At 37.2% G+C, this 22972-nt stretch overlaps 1 protein-coding gene, 1 long non-coding RNA gene and 1 pseudogene across 2 annotated transcripts in view; all 3 read left to right on the top strand.

Annotated features, from left to right (window-relative positions):
* Positions 1-22972, top strand: part of LOC146398945 (uncharacterized) — a 367324-nt gene that overhangs the window by 267282 nt on the left and 77070 nt on the right. The gene's annotated exons all lie outside the window — the stretch shown is intronic.
* LOC146398948 (uncharacterized) lies at positions 626-8586 on the top strand. Its single transcript, XR_014818313.1, has 3 exons — positions 626-760; positions 1927-2043; positions 8384-8586. It is a non-coding gene; the product is annotated as an uncharacterized LOC146398948 (long non-coding RNA).
* On the top strand, positions 10044-19952 carry LOC146398947 (early endosome antigen 1-like; annotated as a pseudogene).

Here is a 22972-nt window from a genome sequence, read left to right as displayed (position 1 = left end):
AAATACAGTGGAGGTAGTTCCCATTGTGGCTCAGTGGTATTGAATCCAACTACTATCCAAGAGGATGCTGTGTTTGATTCCTGGCCTCACTCAGTGGATTAAAGATCCAGCGTTGCCATAAACTGTGGTGTAGGTTGCAGACATGGCTCGGATCTGGCATTGCTGTGGCTGTGGTGTAGGCCAGCATCTGCAGCTCTGATTCAACCCCTAGCCTGGGAGATTCCATATGCTGTGGGTGTGGCCCTAAAAAGCAAAAAACAGACAGAAAAAAACTAAAGAGTAGGACTGAGTGTGCCTTAAGTGTCTTAATTTTTAAGTTTAATTATTTTAAGTTCCTTAAGTGATTACAACATTTATGTCTTAACAAGAGCCTCAAGTTCCCTTTTTTTTTAAAGGGAGCAAAATACCTAAAAACTGATGTTCGATTATAGCTTTATGTAATTCATCATCAGTTATATGATTAAAAGTCAGTTGGATTTCAGTTTCCTCCAAAGTATCATGAAAATTAATATGTTTATGTTGGTGAAAAATAAAACACTGGAAAGTAGGTAGTGGTATTAATGGTGGTGAGTATACGTGTGTTTATACATATGTACCTACTTTTTGCCTTTTCTACAGTTACATAGCAAACTTCTGGAGACAGAGCGCCATCTAGGGGAAGCTCATGGTATGCTGAAAGAACAGGCAGCTTTCAAGTGGAAAGTTGATGGATAAAGAACAAGTGGTTGATCTACACCTCAAACTTTCTCGTTTAGAAAAAGTTTGTATGTAAATGAGTTTTTTTAGTACATTTATTGCTAGATTTGAGGCGTCTTAAATATTTTTGTGTTCAGTCTTTATTTTCAAGTGCTTAGTTGGGTTTTTTAAAAACATTAAGTTGTGTCTTTCATTTCTCCCCAATAATAACATCCTGCTTATTAACTACATTAAGTCATTTTGTTGTGTTTGTATTCCTTAAAGCTCTCATTGAAAATTACAAAAAGGGGAGTTCCTGTCTTGGTGCAGTGGAAATGAATCCAACTAGGAACCATCAGGTTGCAGGTTCCATCCCTGGCCTTGCTCAGTGGGTTAAGGATCCGGCGTTGCCATGAGCTGTGGTGTAGGTCACAGATATGGCTCGGACTGGTGTGGCTGTGGCTGTGGCATAGGCCACCAGCTGTAGCTCCAATTTGACCCCTAGCCTGGGAACCTCCATATGCCATGGGTGTGCCGTCCCCCCAAAAAAAAATGACCAAAAAAAAAAAAAAGGAAAGAAAATTACAAAGAGGACTACTCTTAAAATTTAGGCAGGAAAAATTCTGAGGGTGATTCTATCAGGCTGCTTGAGTCTTCTCACCCAGTAAGGAAATATGCCTATCCCACTAATAGAAAACCAAAGTGAGTTTCTAATGAAACTGAAAAATGAACAGATGGTGAGGGCATTGATGACGTGTAGTTGGTGCATATGAACTTTGAATTTGCATTTAAGGATTTTTTTTAATTAAGCATGAGATTGAATACTATCCTAATTTAAGCTGTAGTTGCTGAAAATGGTAACTGTTGTTTGGTTAAACTCAAAGATATCTACATCAGATTATGTCTTTTATTAGAAGTAAAACAAATACTGATACTGTTATTTAGATTATTGTTACAACAATCTGTATGTAATCAATTCCTTGTTCATATTAGTACATAAAAACAATAATAAACTAAATGCTAATCTGGAGAAGAGAATTTTATTCTTCTCAGGGTAAGAATCTATACCTGGAATAATTTCTTAATCATAGGATTAAGATTTTATAAGTAATAAGTAATGTTGCTTTTAAAATTGATTTTATATATTGTCTGAATTTAGTTTTCTCTTCAAACTTTAGAATTGTGAGATTTGAAGTGATATCAGATATTTATAAATGATAGCATTATATCTTTGTCATTTTTTTTAAGCAGAAGGAAAAAGTAACAAATTCCACAGAATTGCAGCATCAGTTAGATAAAACAAAGCAACAGCATCAAGAACAACAAGCTCTTCAGCAAAGCACTACGGCAAAACTTTGAGAAGCTCAGGTAAATTCTATTTGAATTTTTATCCTTTTAAAGAAAAATTAACCAAATAATTATTCTGTGTTGTGGTGAAATTAGTTAATGCAGAGTACTTGATTATGAAGGGTTTTGATAAATTTCATTATCTGGAAAATTAGAAAATCTTTTTCTTTGGGTTACTATGTTGAAAATTTTTTCTAAAACATTAAATGTTTATTATAAACAGATTTATTTCCTGTTATAGGTTTACTTATATAAAATTTAAATTTATTAAATTTCTTTAAACAGATTTATTAAATTTCTTTAAAATATTTAAATTCTTATTTATATGTAAAAATTAGTGTTATTTATTTAAAATACCTTTATGAAAAATTGAAAATGTAGATAAAATTTCTTGGTTTAGTTAGCAAGAAATAACATTTCCTTCGTTAGAACTTCTGTTTATTGGTCATATCCTTCCCTGCTTCAGAACTATCGTATGAACATTGGAGTTGCAGGTATAGAAGATATAAGAGATTGAGTTAAATTTGTATCAATTCTATAGTATAGCTCAGATGATTGGAAGAAGTTAAATTTTTGTAAGGGTAAGGTGGTACCCAAATGTTTAAAATGAATTTGACCTTGACATTATATTTACTCCTTCAGTCTTTTGTTAATTCGTTGAATATTATCGAATACCATGTGTCAGGCCCTGTGGTAAGCACAGAAAATCAAGCTGCATAAGATGTCATGCCTGCCATCTAGGAAAGGTAGTCTAATGACATGCACACAGAAGCAGTACGGGAGTTTAGGGAAGTAATAAGTAACGGGCCTCTTTTTCCCTTCTGAGTTTGGATAGTGGCATGGTAATCAGATGGATAGAGATGAGAATATTCACTTATTTGTTCTTTGTTTTCATTCAGTCCAACAAATATGTATTACTGTCTACTCTCAGCCAAGGAAGTGATTTTGTGGATATGGCCTCAGAGACAGCAAACAAAAATGTCTGCTCTCATGGAGCTTAGTGAAGAAGGCAAACAATAGCCCAGGTAAATAGGCAAAATGTGTAGTATGTCAGATGGCCGTAAATGCTATGGCAGTGAGAAAAGGGAAGAGGAAGTACCTGGGGAATTGAGGTGGGACTGCAGCGATAGGGTTTCCAGGGAAGGCCTCCCTAAGAAGATGAAAGGCCTGAAGGAAAGGAGGGTGTGAGCCACGTGGATATCAGAAGAGCATTAGTTCATTAACAGGCTCCGAGGCAGGAGCATGTCTAAGGAACATCAGGAATCCAGTGCATGGAGTGAGAGAGATGAGAGAGGTAGAAGTGGTGCAGAGATCCCAAGGGATCAGAACATGTTGAACCTCACAGGTAGTTTTAAGGATTTTACTGTGGATGAGATGAGAAATTTTGGGAGGGTTCTGAGCAATGGAATAGCATGATCTGACTTGTAATTTCACAGGATTCCTCTGGCCCCTGCATTGAGAGTAGACTGTAGGGGCACATGAGTAGAATAAAAGAAATTAACGAAGACACTGCTGTAGTAATCCAGATGAGAAATGGATAAGAGTGGAAATGATACAGGTAGTGATAAACAGTCAGATTCTAAATATACTTTAAAGGTAAAGCTGACAGATGTACTGATAGATTGATATGGGGTATTGAGAGAGAAGTCAAGGATGATTCCAAGGATTTCCAATGGAGTGGTCAGAAAGATGGAGGTCAAGCAAGGTGAAGACTGGGAATCCTATTGGATTTGACAACATGAGGTCATGGATGACACTGATCGATAGGAGCAATTTTTAAAGAAAAGGAGGGGCCAAAGCCTAATGGAGAGCGTCAGAGAAAAGGGGAGGAGAAAAATTGATACAGTGAATATAGATGACTCTAGTTTTACCATAAAGAGTAGCAAAGAAAAGGGTATGTAAAGCTGAGGTAGAGGATTTGGCACTGGTCTGCAATCAAGGGGTATTTCTCATAATGTACCCCAGAATGAAATTTGTTCGTTCAGTCCCAGACGAACCTGGAAATGACAGCCGTTTACTTTCTGTTAGGCAGTTTGTCTCATAAACTAAAGGGAGAGTGAAGGGCTGAGTTAGACAGTCTTAGTTCTTTATTCCAATCTCTCCAAAGAGTGAAGTTCTTATTCCCTGATGAGGAAGAAGAAAAGGATGGCACAGAGGCCAGGCAAAGTCTCCATTATGAAATAGCTTAGAAACAAATTAGAGAAATGCAGTGAGTGTAGTTCTGATGTACATATGTACATACAATTATTGTGATAGTGTAGAGGATCGTTGTTTAACTCAGGTAGAATCTGGAAAAAAGTTACTGAAAATTTCCATAGAAAGGGCAGTCTTTGCAAAGGTGTGTAGATGTTTCTGTGTTGCATAGGTGGTAATAGTAGTATACTCCAAGTAGAAGTTACAAGGAAAAGAATGCTGAAGCTGATATGACCTAAACGGTTCGGTTTTGCTGGAGCTTAAAGGATAATATAGAGATGAGTTAGAGAAGAGGCCAGAGTATTAGACATGGGTAAGTTTATGGAAGGCCTTTCTTGAAGATAGAAGAGTGTTGATGGTCTTAAGATGTGACCTTTAGATAGGTTATTCTTGTGGATATAGGAAAGATGGATTTTGGAGAAAATATTCTGAGACAGGATCAGTTAAAGACTAATATATGTGGTGATTTAGATGAAAAACAATCATGTCCTTAGTTTATGTGATTGTTGAAAAAAGCATCATGGGGACCAGTATGAATAATATTTTGGAGATAAATAGGACTTACTGACTTAATAGCTGTAGGGAATCAGAGAGAAAGGGAATGACTTCCAGACTGGTAACATTGGGTGCATGGTGCATGGAAGTATCATCACCTGTGTTAGTGTATGTGAGAAAGATGGCTGTTTTATAGGATAGTATGATGAGTTCTGTTTTGGACATGTCTTGAGCCACCTATGGGATATACTAGTTGAAAGCTTGAAGGAGATATAGTATCTGTGAGAGATATCTGTATATATGGGGTAAATGGAATATTACATGTGATGTGAGAGTATAGTGAGAAAAGTGGACAACTGGTAACACAAGAATTTTGGGAAACAGTAGCATTTAGGGGATGGACGAGTGGAGGAAGAAGAGCCCAGAGAAAGAGAGAATGATCAGAGTAATCAAGGAGAACTTGCAGAGGGAAAGCCCAAGGACTAGGGAGAATCAAAAGTTGGGAGTAATCAGCAACTTCAGATGTGGGTGTGTGGTGAGGATGCCCAGTATGATAAATGAAAGATATCCATTAGACTAGGCAGTTGAGAATGAGTGACCTTGTTAAACATAATTTCAATGAAGTGATAGACAAGAATGTCTGATTTTTTGATTGATGAGTAAGTGAGAGGTGAAGGAGTTGGGAAAGTAAATATGCATTACTTTTGAAATTTAAATGTGAATTGTATAAAGACTGGGCAGAAACTGAAGTGGGACTTGGTTTAAGAAATGTTTTTGAGAACCAGAGATACCTGAATATGTTTATAGTCTAGAACTAAGGGAATGGTAGAGAGGTAATAATTGAGGATATTGGAGAATGGGAGGTGACTAAAGAAATAAGGTATTGATGAGTTAGGATGTCACTGATACAGTGGGTAATGGTAAGTTTGAACTTAGCCTGTGAAAGATATCCTTTGAAGCATGAGGAAATGTGTATGTATTTGAATAAATTTAAAATTATGTATGTGTATATATAATTTCATAGGTAAGGGGAATAAAAACTATAGTTGATCATTCCTGAAGATTTGCTCCTCTCCCCTTTTTGGATAAAGTTTGAGTAGTATAGCTAGCTGAATGTTAGATAGGCGGAGATTAAGAATTTGGAGATTAAGTTTTTACGTGGTTTTTCAGGGGAATGTTTGAAGATGACAACCCCATTCAAGTGACAGGATTGAAAAGGTGATTCTGAGTATATAATAGAGGACGGAATCTAGAAATTTGTGGTGGCACCAATCTGTGGAAGTTTGTGATTTTGCTCTAAAAGTGTTTAGAAATGTAGGTGTGGAGAAAGCAGATTGCAGCACTGATCTAGGATTGGACTTTTATGGGGCAGCTGTGTTGGAAATTTGGGGGTAGAAGGAAATGGAGAATGTAGATGAAAAACAGTTAAGCTTAGTTCACATCCATACATGAGGTTCAGCAAGGGAAGCTAGGCATATGCTAAAAAAGCTAGCGGAAAATTGAGGTCAGTGTCTCTGACACTGGAGAGCAGAAACGAGGTCATGAACTTGAAAAATGGTCAGGAAGGTATGGTCACAGAGTAGGATAGATTGACGTTTTTTATCTGGAAAAATTTCAAGTGACTGTAAGATCCTGCATGTGAGTGATTGAATGGAATGCATAGAGGTCCAGGAAATTAAGATGATGTAAAGGTTGAGGCTGTACTCTTAATTCTCTATGTATTTTGTACTTCTCAGGAAATTGGCAGAAATTGGGATTGAAAGAAAGCCTAAATCAGGTCTCAAATCTTCAGTGAATGAGGTAGGGATATATAGATAGCAACACAGGACAGAGCGTAGAATAAATGAATGACGTACTTCCCAAAGCATCATTAAGCTTTTACTTGAGGTTGAGAATAATGATGATAAAAAAAAATATCTAGAAAAAGTGAACCCCTCCTGCTTGCCCAACAGAACGGTCCTTATGTATCAGAAGGGGCTGTTGGGGAATCAGTACCTGTAAAGGGAGAACCAAATTTCAGGTAGACTTGGCAATAGAGTGCTAGTTCTGGAAAAAGCTCAGGCCTGCACTATGGTCCCAGAAGATTAGTGCAATGTGCAGAAAGGGGTCATTAGTGGCAGGAACAGAGGATGACCACAGAGTAAACCTGGTTGCTTTTCATTGTTTTGTGATGGAAGCATAGATGAGAAACATGTTTGAAAGTAACTGTTTTCACCTATTTTAATATTGGCACACATTGTTGAGGGTATTATGTGGTTGCTGACTCTGTCTCGGCAAGGTGGGATGGGCTACTGTAACATTTGCAGAAGGCCTGTTAGGGTCTTGTTCTGGGTGGAGGCTCTCTGGCTCTCCTGGAATGATGGAGAGAGAGGCAAAGGCTGTGGGTCAGGTAGCCCCAAAACATGCAAGGGTGTGGTTCCAGAGGTGGGCTGTTTGTACATGTGCTGGGTAACATGAAGGCCCTTGGTAAAGTAGAAAAGAAGGAAAGCTTGATGGAGCAATAGAAGGGTCCTCCTGGGTTACTGGAAAGCACCTTCATGAGTGTATGTCTGTTAGACTGCAGCCCTTGTTTTTCCATTCATTCAATAAATATCTTAGAGCACATGTGTCTTGGATACATAAGTGAATAAAACAGGCAAAAATCCTCATCTTCATGGAGTGTATGTTCTTGTGAGGGGGTGGAGGGAGGCAGATACACATGGAAAATAAATTATTTAGTATGTTAGAAGAGATAAGTGCTATGGGAAGAAAAAACTCTTCAGGAGAGGGAGCATTGGTAAAGGAGCATTTGTGTTTCTTTCTTAGGGCTGCACTCATGACATATGGAAGTTCCCAGGCTAGGGGTCAGAATGAGAGCCATAGCTGCTGCCACAGCCAAAGAAACACAGGATGTGAGCCTTGTCTGCGACCTACACCACAGCTCATGGCAACACTGGGTCCTGAACCCACTGAGTGAGGCCAGGGATTGAACCTGCATCCTCATGGATATTAGTCAGATTCACTTCCACTGTACCACAATGGGACCTCCAAGGCTGCGATTGTAAATGTACTGATCAGGGTAGATGTGATTGAGAAGCTGACATTTGAGCAGATATTTGAAGGCCAGGGGATGAGCCACGTGACTCTGTAGGGAAGGTGCCAGGTAGAAGAAAGTGCAAAGGCTCTGAGGTGGGATTGTGCCTGGTGTGATCAGAAATAATGAGGAGTCCCATGCGTCTGAAATGGATTAAACAGGATTACAGTAGGTGGTGAGGTTAGAGTGTTAGAGTAAGCATGTGGTTAATCGAAGGGATTTTTGGTTAAATTCTAGTTTGTTAGTAACGTAGATTTAGGAGTTCTTGTGTGGAGCAACAGACTAAGGATCTGGTGTTGTCACTGCAGTGGCTTGGGTTGCTGCTGTGGCTTGGGTTTGATCCTTGGCTGGAAAACTTCCACATGCTGTGAGGATAGCTCTCCCCCATATATAAATATATGTAAAATATAGCGTTATGTTGTTAACTATATTGTCATAATTATTTACTTATATTTGCCATATTAAAATGTAATGATTAGTAAACATGTAAGACTAAAGGTATGAATCTTAAAATTTATTATGAGTCATTTTGTTTGAGGAATAATGAGGAATAACTTTAAGTTCTCTATTTTTAACGTAGTAATTTTCAATTCTTTACAGAATGATTGGGAAAAAGTGCTTCGTCAATTTGGTGATAAGGACCAAAAGATCCAGAACCTTGAAGCCTTATTACAGGAGAGTAAAGAAAATATTTCTTTCCTAGAAAAGGAAAGAGAAGATTTTATGCAAAAACTCAGGCTGGTGAAGGAGAGACCGCTGTTCTTAATCAGTTGCAGGAAGAAAACCATATATTACAGGAACAAGTAAGCTTGTCTAGTGTATTCTATTTCTAAAATTTATTTTTAATCTCTCTAAATCTTACAAAGTGCTTTATGTAAATGATTCTGTTAATTTTAGTGCTTGTAAAATTATTATGTATTTCTGAAAAAAACCGTCTCATTTACCTTAGAGGTGGGTTGCTATTGCAGTGAAAATAAGTTATTTACCATGATTTGATAAAGGAAATCTCAGTTCACACCCCAGGATGTAACTTATTACCTGTGTGACCATAAGCAAATCATTTAACCATGTTAACTCATTGGAAAAGTATAGTTAGTTCACACTGGGAAGTTAGACTTACTTCTTGGCATTTTGTGATGTTTTGAAAAGGAAAAGTAAGGAACAGAATATATTTATAAACTATATCAGGTGTTAGTTATTTCTGTGTATTGCTTAATATCCAGACGTAGTGGTTATACATATATTTGATAATGTACATGTCTTTGGGATATATAGTTAATAACAATTTTGATAAGCAGACTTCTTATTTTAACATTTGTATGTTAGTTTAAGTGAAACATAAAATTTATTAGCTCAATATGTTTTCAAACTGTAAAGCATTTAGTGTCACTTTTGGGGAAGAATTGCCCAATAGGTGAATCATAATTATCTAAATGAAAAAGTTTTAAAAGTATCAGTAGGCCATATCACTTTTCTAATTTAGGTATTAGAATATAACACAAAACTTTTTTCTGCATTTCAAAGTTAGCCTTGGCTACCAGTTTTATGAGGAATTCTTTAGCCTAGTTTTTAGTTGGAAGTTGCATACAACGTAACATTGCATGTTATACAAATGTCAGAAAAGCCTATACAATTTTTTAAAAAGAGTAGGTAAAAATAAATCTATGTCCTTCTGCTTCTAGCTGTGTTGGAATAACTGGCAAGCTATTTAGTCCTCCCACTTTAAACAGCCAGAAAAGTGGGAAAAACTATAAAATAACTGTTTTCAGACATTTTACAAGAAATACTATAGGGGAGTTCCCCTCGTGGCTCAGCAGAAATGAACCTGACTAGTATCCATGAGGATGCCGGTTCGATCCCTGGCCTCGCTTGGTGGGTTAAGGATCCAGGTGTTTACCATGCGCTGTGGTGTAGATCACAGAAGTGGCTCAGATCCTGAGTTGCTGTGGCTATGCTGTGGAGGCTATAGCTGCAATTCAGCCCCTAGTCTGGGAACTTGCATATGCTGCAGGAGTGGCCCTAAAAAGCAAAAACAAACAAACAAACAAACAAAAAAACAAAAAAAAAATCACTATCGGGCTTTCATCTCAGAGAAGAAAAGCAGGTGAAATGAACATCTCCAACTTTTGACCTGGAGACATTTTCCAGCCTGGTGCAGGTGGGGGAATCCACAGAGAGCACAGTGGTCTCACTGAACTAAGGAATGAGAGGTTTAAGTTGAGGGAGGTTGAACTCAAATTTGCAGGGTAGAAGGGGAACAATGAGAGTATGGAACAATATAGAGAAAATTCTCCAGAAACCTACATAGGGATCCACTTGAGCCTTTAGCTGAATGCTGAGCTTTACACTTATAAGGAGGAATTCCATGAGGCCAGGCAGTGGAACAAATTATTAGGAGCTGCAGCTGAAAAATGATCAGAACTCACAGAGCTGGGATATGTTCAAGTTCCAGCCAGTCAGAGAAGAAAGACATGGTTGAACACTTGAGGGCATTCAGTAAAAACCCCAGAAATGTCACACCTTAAGAATAAAGCTAAACTAGCCCTAGAGTAAAAGCTAGCATACACCTCACCTAACAAACATAGGAACAAGCCTGGAAGGAATCCAGCTGGACCACCAAGTGTATTAACTGCCTGCTGGGGCAAAATTCAACCTTCGTTGAAAGAAGACAACAAAATCTAGCCTCATCACAAACATCAAAAAATTACTAGACATACAGAGAAGTGGAAAACATGAGCTATAAGCAAAAGAAAAATGATTCAATGGAAATAGAACCTAAAATGAGAGAGGATAGTCATCAGACAAGCACTTTCACACAGCTTTTCAAATATATTTATGGATACGAACAGCTCATACAACTGAACAACAACAAAACAACCCAACCCAATTGAAAAATGGGCAGAAGGCCTAAATAGACATTTCCCCAAAGAAGATATATGGATGGGCAGTAGGCACATTGAAAAGATGCTCAGCATCACTAATGGTTAGAGAAATGCAGATCAAAACTACAGTGAGGTACTACCTCACACCAGTGAGAATGGCCATCATTAATAATTCTACAAATAACACATGTGGAGAGGGTGTGGAGAAAAGGGACCCCTCCTATACTGTCAGTGGGAATGTCAATCACTACAACCACTATGGAAGGAACAACAGTATGGAGGGTCCTCAGGAAACTAAATATAGAACTATCATGTGGTCCATGTTTATTTATTTTTGGAAAGATGGGAACAGTTTTTCTCAAAAAGTTGAGATAATCTGTCAGAGTAATTTAACATTCTCATGTTGCTTAAATTTGGGTTTCTTCGTTCTTACTATATCATTCATGACCTTTATAATTAGAGTGTTGCCTATATGGTAGGTAACTCAACTAAAGGCCCAGGAGAATTTGCATGACCAGGTGCAAGAGCAGAAGGCACTTCTTAGAGCTGCACAAGACTGTCCTCTCCCTAGAAGCCAGCATCAATGAATTAAATAATCAATTAAATGAAAGAAAGGAGAAGGTCTCCCAGCTTGACATACAGGTAATATTGAATTATGTGACTTAATATGAAGTTTGTATGAAGAAAGCATGTTTTAGGATCACATTTTGAACTGTTTCTCCCCCCTCCCTACCCTGCTCTCCTGCCTTACTTATTAATGGAAAAACAAATAAGAATAGGAATTAAATTAAGGTTCTGTTTTGAAAGTTTGTTGAACTTTTCTGTTTGCCTCTCTCTCTCATTGTCTCCTTCCCCCTCCCCCCTTCCTCTTTCTCTCCTCTTGAAACCACCAAGTCTTTTCACTTTTCTGTTTTCATGAATCCCTTTTTGTTGTTTTTGAAGTTTAAAGCAATTTGATATTATACCATTAGATCTCTGTTACATTTCTTTGAATTATTTTGAATTTGATTTTTAAATTTTACTTTAAAGTTTTGATTAAAAAAAGCCATTATGTATATTAGCATATTTTCTTTCAGAAGCCAATATGGAAATCTTGCTCAGTGAGTCCATCGAGGAGTGGGAATTAAGATGTATTTCTTTCTCCATTCTCATCATTGGTTTCTTACTCTATTCTGTAGTAAAGAAAGTTACTAGAAACATTGCTAACACTTAAATTTTTTAGAAGAATAATTCCATTGAAAATCAGAAATAATACAATAAGTTATTCAAATTTGGAAAAAAAGAGGATACCCATTTCATTTTTCAAAAAATATAATCTGTTGGATGAGTATCAGATAATTCAGTATGTGGATGCCCAGTGGAGAGGGAAGAGTGCTTTGGTGTTTTATAGGGATTTATTTTTATCTTTTATCCAAATATTAGGAATCTTTTCCCTTACTCATCCTTGTTTGGGGAATTATCACATACTTATTTTCTTAATGCCTGAATCTTTATGTTTTCTGACATAAGATTTAAATTTTTTAAATTATTTAGTGACAGAAGTCATGTGCACTCAGGCAAGGGGGAAATCAAGAATTAAATATAAACTAAATGCTGTGTAAATTTTGTTACAGATTAAAGCCAAAACTGAATTAGTACTATCAGCAGAAGCAGCAAAAACTGCTCAAAGAGCAGATCTTCAAAATCATTTGGACACAGCTCAAAGTGCATTACAAGATAAACAGCAGGTAAGGGAACTTGATACGATTTTTTACCATAACCTAAAGTTTTGGTGGATAAAATAACTGAAAATGTGTAAAAATGATACTCAGTTTTATATAATATTGGAATTGACTTATTCTCCTTAATTTCTCCCTGAGTTCAGAGCTAGTTGAGTGGCAGATGCAGGAGTCAGACAGATGGAGATAAAAATAGTATCTTTGTTTTTGATAAAGCTCTATTTGTGTGCAGCTGCGGTTGGGCTTTTTAATATTGTATTTCTCCCATTAATTAGACCTTGGCACAAAGCTAAAATATTTACTCCTAAGGGCCAATGATTGGGAAAGAAAGCTAGACTTCCACACCTGTTTTTAGTAGGTAATCGAGCTATGATCCAGGTATGTTTCCTACCTGGAAGCAGGAAAAGAGCATTGTGTGTTCCATCTCAGTAATTAAAGTTACTCTCTTTTCTTGGGGGTAGGAGTAAGTGGGCCAGGAAGGGATACATAAGTTAATCTTCTCAATAGTTCCACAGAATAAAAGCTTCTTACTTTAGGGTCAAGGTCAAAATGCTGGTAGATGTTTCTTTCCTTTCACCAGGTAGGAATTTAAAAAATTTACTTCTTAAGAAATAATACTCATGGTCAGTCCAAATTTTTTTTAACAACATAGTAGTATATCAAGTTAACAAAACCATTTTCTATATTTACCCTAAGCTCTTAGATTGCATGTTTACTTTAAATTTTGATACATATCATTTCAGACCTCTATAAACACTCAACCTGTGTGTGTCTGTGTGTGTTTCTGTGTGTGTGTAAGCAAGAAGAGAGAGAGAGACCACACCCATTGGTCTTTTTTTCTTTTACGCACATTGTAGCCATATATGATGTTGATCTTCAAATTGCTTTTTACTTACATTATTGCCAAAGACATCTGGAAAGTATCTTCTAAGCTCAATAATCAGTGTCAAAAGCTATAGTGGAAAATGTATTCATAAGAATAACCATGGAAAAGTTTAAAATTTTCCTGCTGAAAATATTACTACTAACAAAATTCTACAGCAAGTAGCTAAAAGAGTAAAACATTTTCAGAAGTATGTGATGAAGGGTTAATATTTTTGATGTTTAAAGCACTTTCACGTAAGAAATAAGTGAACCTACAAAAGGATACAATCAAACCTAAATTAGCAAACCCTCAAGTTCATTAAGAATCAGTTGCAATTAAGATAAAAATAAAACATGCCCTTACCAATGTAAACTGTGTGTATGTAACACCAGAAGTGTTGATATGGTGTAGTACAAGCCACTTTCATGCACTGCTTGTGGTAGAAGACATTAGTTTAACCTTTTGATAGCGGTAGGGGAAGCTGGTTGGTAGTATATTTATTTTAAGAACTGTAGGATTTTTCTTATTCTTTTTTTAATACTTTTTTTATTTTCCCACTGTACAGCAAGGGGGTCAGGTTATCCTTACATGTAAACATTACAGTTATATTTTCCCCCCACCCTTTGTTCTGTTGCAACATGAGTATCTAGACAAAGTTCTCAATGCTACTCAGCAGGATCTCCTTGTAAATCTATTCTAAGTTGTGTCTGATAAGCCCAAGCTCCCGATCCCTCCCACTCCGTCCCCCTCCCATCAGGCAGCCACAAGTCTTTTCTCCAAGTCCATGAGTTTCTTTTCTGAGGAGATGTTCATTTGTGCTGGATATTAGATTCCAATTATAAGTGATATCATATGGTATTTGTCTTTGTCTTTCTGGCTCATTTCACTCAGGATGAGATTCTCTAGTTCCATCCATGTTGCTGCCAATGGCATTATGTTGTTCGTTTTTACGGCTGAGTAGTATTCCATTGTGTATATATACTACATCTTCTGAATCCAATCCTCTGTCAATGGACATTTGGGTTGTTTCCATGTCCTGGCTATTGTGAAGAGTGCTGCAATGAACATGCGGATGCAGGTGTCTCTTGTAAGTAGAGTTTTGTCGGGATATATGCCCAAGAGTGGGATTGTGGGGTCATATGGAAGTTCTATGTATAGATTTCTAAGGTATCTCCAGACTGTTCTCCATAGTGGCTGTACCAGTTTACATTCCCACCAACAGTGCAGGAGGGTTCCCTTTTCTCCACAGCCCCTCCAGCACTTGTTCTTTGTGGTTTTATTAATGATGGCCATTCTGACTGGTGTGAGGTGGTATCTCATGGTAGTTTTGATTTGCATTTCTCTTATAATCAGCGATGTTGAGCATTTTTTCATGTGTTTGTTGGCCATCTGTATATACTCTTTGGAGAACAGTCTATTCAGGTCTTTACCCCATTTTTCCATTGATTGATTGGCTTTTTTGCTGTTGGGTTGTATAAGTTGCTTATATATTCTAGAGATTAAGCCGTTGTTGGTTGCATCATTTGAAACTATCTTCTCCCATTCTGCAAGTTGTCTTTTTGTTTTCTTTTGGGTTTCCTTTGCTGTGCAGAAGCTTTTCAGTTTGATGGGGTCCCATGGGTTTATTTTTGCTCTAATTCCTATTGCTTTGGGAGACTGACCTGAGAAAACATTCATGATGTTGAGGTCAGAGAGTGTTTTGCCTATGTTTTCTTCTAGGAGTTTGATGGTGTCCTGTCATATATTTAAGTCTTTCAGCCATTTTGATTTTATTTTTGTGCATGGTATGAGGGTGTGTTCTAGTTTCATTGCTTTGAATGCAGCTGTCCAGGTTTCCCAGCAATGCTTGCTGAATAGACTTTCTTCTTCCCATGTTATGTTCTTGCCTCCCTTGTTAAAGATTAATTGACCATAGGTGTCAGGGTTTATGTCCGGGTTCTCTATTCTGTTCCATTTGTCTGTCTGTCTGTTCCTCTGGGGGCTTGGGCAGGTAGCAGGGCCGCTGAAAACCCAAGAGGCTCCTCCCCGGGGCAGCCCGACACAGAAAAACCGTTCAAGAATTTTGCAGATCTATTCACAGCCTGGCTAGGCTTGTTCTAGCTTTTCTGGGCTGCAGGCCTTTTCTCCGGGGCTGGTGGTGTTTGGTGCTGCTCTGCGGAAGTGTAGCCCCTCCAAAGGGCAAGCAGGCCTGTGCAGGGACAGCCCCTGCAGTGGTAGGCTTCAGGCAGTTGTTGAGGCCAGCCCTCCTGGATGGCAGGCACCCCAGGTCCGGGAGCGTGTAGTGGGTGGCGGGGGTGGGGGGAGGGGATGCACTTGGAAGCACAGCTTTCTGCTAGCTAGTGGGCCTGTAAGCTTGCTGTGGTGTGGGGAGTATTCTATGGGGACCCACCCCTTGTCTCCCCTCCCCAGCATGGGTGCAGACCAGTCTCTTCTCCCAGGTTCCCTCTGATGTGGTTTTCCACTTCCCTGCCCCTAGAGTATTGCTCCCTTCCCCTGTGACAGCTTTGCTTTCCAGTCTCCCAGGCAGCCTCTGCCCAGTCAAACTTGACAGACCGGTTTCTAGACCTCCCAAGCAGTCTCTGCTCCGCCCCGCCCCCCAGCCCATTCTTGGGGACTAACCTCTGGAGCTGAGGTCTTGGTGCCCAGCCCCCACCCAGGCATCTCAATTTTTGGTGACTTTGCCCGTAGTTCAGATGGTCTCTTTGGTTCTTGATCAGCTTTTCAGTACTCCAGCTTACTGCTACACTCTTCTCTGCATCTGGAGATTCCTCCGGTTCGTTTGATCTTTCCCCCGAGTAGGTGACTTTACAGGATGTGGGATCCCCTTCTCCTCCTCAGTTCCCTTTCGGGAGCGCCCATCCCGCTCGGATTCACCTTCTCTCACTCTCCTCTTTTCTCCCGATCTGCCCAGTAATGTCACGAACTTCTTGCCGTTATTGGAGTTTAGGTTCCTCAGCCAGCGATTGGTTGCTGTTTGTGCGAGTTATTTATTCTGTAGATGTGCTTTTTTTGTTGTGTTTGTGTGAGAGGGCGAGCGTGTCCCCCTACTCCTCTGCCATCTTGTCTTCCCGTATCGGATTTTTCTTATTCTTTAGCTCACCTTTAGTCCTTTACCCTAAGGAATAATCATACTTTGCATCTCTGCAGAAAGTTTTGTAGCAATCTAAGACTGTAAAATAAGACTTTGGCTAAAAAATGGTCTGTATCAATAAAACGGAAATTTATGTAGTGATGTATAATGATATTTTAGAAAATAATGTCAGGTTCATGATGCATTGTTATGGAAAAACAAAGGTTACAATAAAACACTATGTAAAGCAAGACCTGTTATTTTAAACATACAAATCAGAAAATAGAAGCTAGCATACAGAGAAGACTAGAAAGAAATTTATCAAAATATTAATAGTGATTATCTATGGGTAGTGGATTTCCTAGTATTTTTTTTGTTTTGTTTTCCCTGTGCAACTAGATATTCCAAATGAACATTATGTTATCATTATAATTAATAAATTATTAAAAAATGCTGCCTTGAACATTGATAATATTTAGTTGTGACAGTGTTATTTTACTGTTAGCTTATTTAATATTCTACTGTATCTTTTGGCTCCTAAAGTAACTCTTCCTTGAGAAAGTTAATTGAGCTGTTAGGTATGTAAACTTAGTATCTCAGGCTGTGTATAACTTCAGTTCAGGTCCTTTATATTGGTGGGTAAATTTAACCTTTGATAGACTTATCTATTGTCTTACTCAAAGTAGTTTCTTCAGTAAAATTAGAATTTTCTATTTTACTTTAACCGATCATTTGGGAACTGGAGTAAAGTAATCCTTACTGAAGTTATCTTTAATTTTACTTTTCTAAAAGGAGTTGAATAAAGTCACTACTCAACTGGCTCAGGTCACTACACATTTGCAGGATAAGCAAGAACATGGCAGTCAGGTGAAAAGTCATCTTAAAGAATATAAAGAGAAACATCTCTCTTTAGAACAGAAAACTGAAGAATTAGAAGGTCAAATTAAGGTTTGTATAAAAGAAACTGAATTTCGCCATATTTTCTGTTCCTGTAGCAATGTAATTGATGACCCAGATGGAATCTAAGATTTCAAACTTTCAAACAAAGGTTAAGCTGTGATGTAAAAGTTTTAAAAATTAAAAAAAAAGAGAAAGATTTCTCATCATGGCGCAGGGGTTAACGAATCCGACGAGGAACCATGAGGTTGCGGGTTCGGTCCCTGCACTTGCTCAGTGGGTTAAGGATCCGGTGTTGCCATGAGTTGTGGTGTAGGTCGCAGATGCGGCTCGGATTCCATGCTGCTGTGGCTCTGGCGTACGTAGGCCAGCAGCTACAGCTCTGATAAGACCCCTAGCGTGGGAACCTCCATATGCCGCGGGAGCTGCCCAAGACATAGCAAAGAGACATACATACATACATACATACATACATACATACATACATAAATGGAGTTCCCATCGTGGCGCAGCAGAAATGAGTCCAACTAGGAACTATGAAGTTTCAGGTTCAATCCCTGGCCTTGCTCAGTGGGTTAAGGATCTGGCGTTGCCATGAGCTGTGGCGTAGGTTGCAGATTTGGCTTGGATTTGATGTTGCTGTAGGCTGTGACATTGCTAGGTGTAGGCTATAGCTCTGATTTGACCCCTAGCCTGGGAACCAAAAAAAATTACCTGTGATTTTTCTTATTTGATTTTTGAATTCCGTTTTACTTTTAACTTCTTTGTTAAAGGAGGGCTTTTGCAAATAGCAGTTAACATATATACTGGTTCCATGGTATGTGTAAATATTTCAAAGAGACAGCCAACCAGGGATCTACTCTGTAATTATGAGGAACTTATTTTTTGTTTTGCTATATCATTCCTGTCTCTTTCCCTCTTTACTCCAGTATAATACTCAGGGATGGCATATTTCTTCCTATTTTAAACTTTACATTTATACTCTTTGGGTTTTGTTTCTAATTTAATATTATTTAAATTTATTATAATTTACACTATGGTAAACTTCTTTCTTTAATACAACTCTGGATGAAAGTTTGGAGCTAAAGAGATTAAGTGGCTACACATATGAGAGAAGGATTTGACCTGAGTCCCTTGTCCTTTAAATTAAACCTGCTATAAGTTAAAAATTTCTCAAGTTACTATATATATGTTATACCTCCACTGTCAGATAAAGCACTTCTGTACAACTGTAGAATCCTGGGCTTTGAATTTGTATACATCCACATCCACATCAGTATAACGTGGAAGAAGAAAATTACATTTTCAGATCTTCTCTGCATTCCTTTTTTTATTTTCTTTATGGTCAATAACATGGCATGACAAATTACTCGACATAATGGTTGAAAAAAACAAAAAACTAATTTTTTAGATGAAGGCGTCTCATGAGAAGTCTATTTAAGTATCTTTTAAAAATAGTTATTTAGAACCAATAATATTTATTGTAACCTATCACAACATTGGATATTAGATATTTTTTCTAATCATTGTTTTAGGACGTATTCCATCTGTTACATAGAATTAACATAGTTACATTGAGTGTCAAATATAAGCCTTGAGTAAGAACTACAGGTACCTAGATTGGCTTATAAAATATTTAGGGCACAAAATTTTTTACTGCTATACAAGAAAATGTCTTGCTCATAGATTTTTGAACTATGTACTTAACAGTTTGACTTTTTTTTGGCTTCACCTATGGAATGTGGAAGGGCCTCAGCCAGGGATCAAACTTGCACCACCGCAGCAACCTGAGCTGCAGCAGTGACAATGCCGGATCCTTAATCTGCTGAGCCATTAGGGAACTCCTGACTTTTGTGAATTTGTAAAAGTACCCACAGTTATATCTACATGAATGACACAAAAATCACACTGTGAAGAACAATGATCTCTAGATGAAGAGATTGAAGAAGCAAAATCAGAAGTTTAATTGGTTTTATGTTTAGGGTCAATAGGTGTTAATGAGAAGGATGACATGAAAACTGCATTTTAGTTGTGAATAGTTCTAATTATCTCAGTATTATTAACTGTGATTATAAAGGAGTACATATTTTAAGTGGGCCCATGTGTGAACCTGTTACTTAGTTTTTTCGGACTTTAGTTAATAAATTTTACGCAGGTAACAAATATAATTATTTTAAGTTTTTCTCTTAGAGTTAATTTTGAAAATTAAAAACTCAGTGACTGCTTCTCCTATAGGAAGCCTGCTGCTAGGTTTTCTTAAATATTCCATGATAAATGGCAGCTTTATTCAGTGAAAGCTTCAGAGTGTATTTTTTATTATAACAGATATTTTTGGCTATTTTTGTGTGTTATGTCAACACCAGTTTGAATGTAAACAAAAGTGGTATAATGTTATAGTAGATAATTGACATTAAAGTTGTTATTATATTTCTTCAATAGAAATTGGAAGCTGATTCACTTGAAGTTAAAGCAAGCAAGGAGCAAGCTTTGCAGGATCTACAACAGCAAAGACAACTGAACACAGATTTAGAGCTTAGAGCTACAGAATTGAGTAAACAAGTTGAAGTGGAGAAAGAAACATAAGCTTAATGACTTAAGGGGGAGCATTGTAAACTAAGAATTAACATATTTTTAAGATTTCAATTTTATCATCACATCTTTAAGGATTTACTTGATTCTATAAACTGCTTATATTAACATGAATAAAAATAAATCCATATAATATGGTTAAATAGGAGGGCTTGTTACCAGTCACATTTCAGCAGACTTTGTCTTTAAATGCCAAATATTCCATTCCGACTGTGTTGACGGATTTGATCTGTGGCAAGAGCATGAAGATTTTTGACTCTCAGTAGTAAAGATGGAAGTTGGGTGCGTGGGAAAGTTACCTTTCAGAGAAATGAAATAAAACCCATCAATAATTAAGTTGTTTTACACCTTCATGGTTGCATCCTTGTTTTGGGAGGGATGACAAAATTTTTTGTTCTCATATCTAGTACATTGGGTCCTGATACTGTGAATTTGAGGATATACAGGTGCAAATGGCATTTCTTCTCACTGATAACATCATAGTTTCCAGTGCTGACGTTTGGAGAGTACACCTGATCCTTTGTATCACCCACTAACTTGGTTGTCACCTCTGGAAGCCAGTCATGTGTCTTTGAAGGTGACCTCTGAGTTGCTTCTTGTTCTCTTTCCCAAGGACACTTATGGGATCAGTGGTTCTTTCCACTTCTACTAAGGTTTTTTTTGTTTGTTTTTTTGTTTTTTCCCTTTATACGAACATTTCCTATGTTGGGTCCTGCCTTTCTAGAGTACTACCTAAGAAAGGCAAGCTAGGTAAACATATCTAGAGTTTGACTAAACCCTCAACCTTGGTTGAAAGGCTCAGCCCACATAACAGGGCACAGGGCCCACCTTTCTCAAGGGCCACTGATGCTATTCAAGCCCACCAACTTCCATCTTATATTTTCATTCCTCTGCAGTTTAATATATTTTCAAATATCTTTTGTGTTTTCTTCTTTGATCATGGTTAGTTAGAAGTATTTTGTTTACTTGTCAAATATTTGGGATTCTTGTAGATATCTTACTGTTACTGGTTTCTCATTTAATTCCACTGAGGTCAGAGAACATACTCAGACTTTTCAAACTGTTTTATTTAGGGCCCAGTATATGGCTTATCTTGGTTAATTTTCCATGGGTACACATATGTGTTGTTGGGTAAAGTATTCCATAAATATCAATTAGGTTGAGGTAGTTGATAATATTGTTCTAATCTTCCATATCCTTGCCATTTTTTCCCCTCTGATCATTTCTGTCAGTTTCTGAGAACGGAGTGTTAAGGTTTCCCAGATCATGTGTGTTTTTTTTTTCATTTTGATTTGTTTTGTTTTTTTATTACTAAGTGACTTTAAAAAAACAGCTAAGTTTTGCAGTCACTATGAAGGCCTTTATTTCTATTGCTGTCTTTGATTCACATAGTCATATGATTTTATAATAATTATTTGTGGGAAAGTTAAATAGCATAGTGAATAAATATATCAAGTCCTAATTTTAAGGTTGCTTGACATGGATTTTAATTATATTAAAATGGTAAAGTAATAATTAGTACAATGACTTTTCTGTTTAGACCTTTAAAAATCAGTGCGGTACAGGATCCTATGAATGTAGTTCACTTTTCTAGCTACTTTTTAGAAAGTAAAAGTAAGTTTCTGGGACTAAAAGTTCGAAATTTTCAAGGTATATGTGCAGCTCTGGTATTGTATTAATACCTAACTTCAATTATGTGGCTGATATAGCTTTTAATAATCTCTCTTTAACATACTGTTCAATTTATAGTAAGTACATTGATGGTAAAATACACTAGAAAGAGGATACATTCTAGAAATACTACTTTGCATCTGGTTTTATTTTCTCTTTAGAAACTTGTTGATCTTTAATATGTGCTTTTCCTTTGATATGCATATAAACATAATTGTATTCATTTTATGAAAAGAGAAGTCTTTAACTCTTACAGCAATATGTTCATTTCCTTATTCTTATAAATTTTTACTGATTTAGCTACAGAAAGCATTTTTTAAGGGGCAAATAATAACAAATCTCTTACATAATCTGCTAGGTTCTAAGATTACAATAAATCTATTGTCCTTCCTCTATCTGAAATGAGATATTCTTCTGTTTTTTTCCTACTTACCTTATGTGTTTTGAAGTTTAAGTCGTTTCAAAGATATAATGTGTTTTATGTTTTCAAGGAAGGAGGCAAATTTCTGTATGCTTAGGGGCTAATAGGTTCTTTAGAGTACAGGGAAAACTTTTCTGGCTGTCATAGGCTAGGTTTGTTCTATGCACAGTTTTCTTTGGGGATTAAGTTAGGGGCTTAGATGGTCTTGACTTTACCACTGATTTATTTCCTTGAGGTAAATCTTCTTTATCTGTTAAATAGTCAGAACAGATGTTCTACGGCATTTTTTTGGTTGTGTAGTTTTATTATTTTTCGACTAAATTTTTTTTAGCTTTTTTTTAAAAAAATTACAGTTAATTTATAATGTTGTACCAACTTCTGTACAGAAAAGTGACCCAGTCATATACATGTATATACACACACACACACATATATACATATTACTTTTCTTATATTATCTTCCAAGATATAGTTCCCTGAGACTTGATATAGTTCCTGTGTTATACAATAGGACCTCATTGCTTATCCATTCTAAATGTAATAGTTTGCTTCTACTAACCTCAAACTCCCAGTCTGTCCCATTTCCCCTTGGCAACCACAAATCTGTAAGTCTGGGAGTCTGTTACTCTTTTGTAGATAGGTTCATTTTGTGCCATTTTTTGAGGGGGGAGGGGCTGCCCATGGAGTTCCTGGGCCAGAGATCAGATTTAAGCTGCAGCTGAGACCTATGCCTCAGCTGCACCAATGCTGGATCCTTTAACCCACTGTGCTGGGCCAAGGATTGAACCTGCATCCTACCAATTCCATTGTGCCACAGTGGGAACTCCTGTGCCATATTTCAGATTCTGCATTTAAATGAAATAGGGTATTTGTCTTCCTCTTTTTTCTTAATTTCACTTGGTATGAGAATCTCTTGTTCCATACGTGTTGCTACAAATGACATTATTTCATTCATTTTTATGGCTGAGTAGTATTCCATTGTATATATGTACCATATCTTCTTAATCCATTAATCTATAGACGGACATTTAAGTTGTTTCCATGTCATGGCTATCGTGAATAGTGCTGCAGTGAAC

The sequence above is a fragment of the Sus scrofa genome, chromosome 10, assembly GCF_054392235.1.
Source record: "Sus scrofa isolate SSC_HxYL_T2T_F1_AM1 chromosome 10, Sscrofa_HxYL_maternal_Yorkshire_Landrace_v2.0, whole genome shotgun sequence".
NCBI lineage: Eukaryota > Metazoa > Chordata > Mammalia > Artiodactyla > Suidae > Sus > Sus scrofa.
Note: the sequence above shows the minus strand (reverse complement) of the source record. Positions and strands in the feature narration are given on the sequence as shown.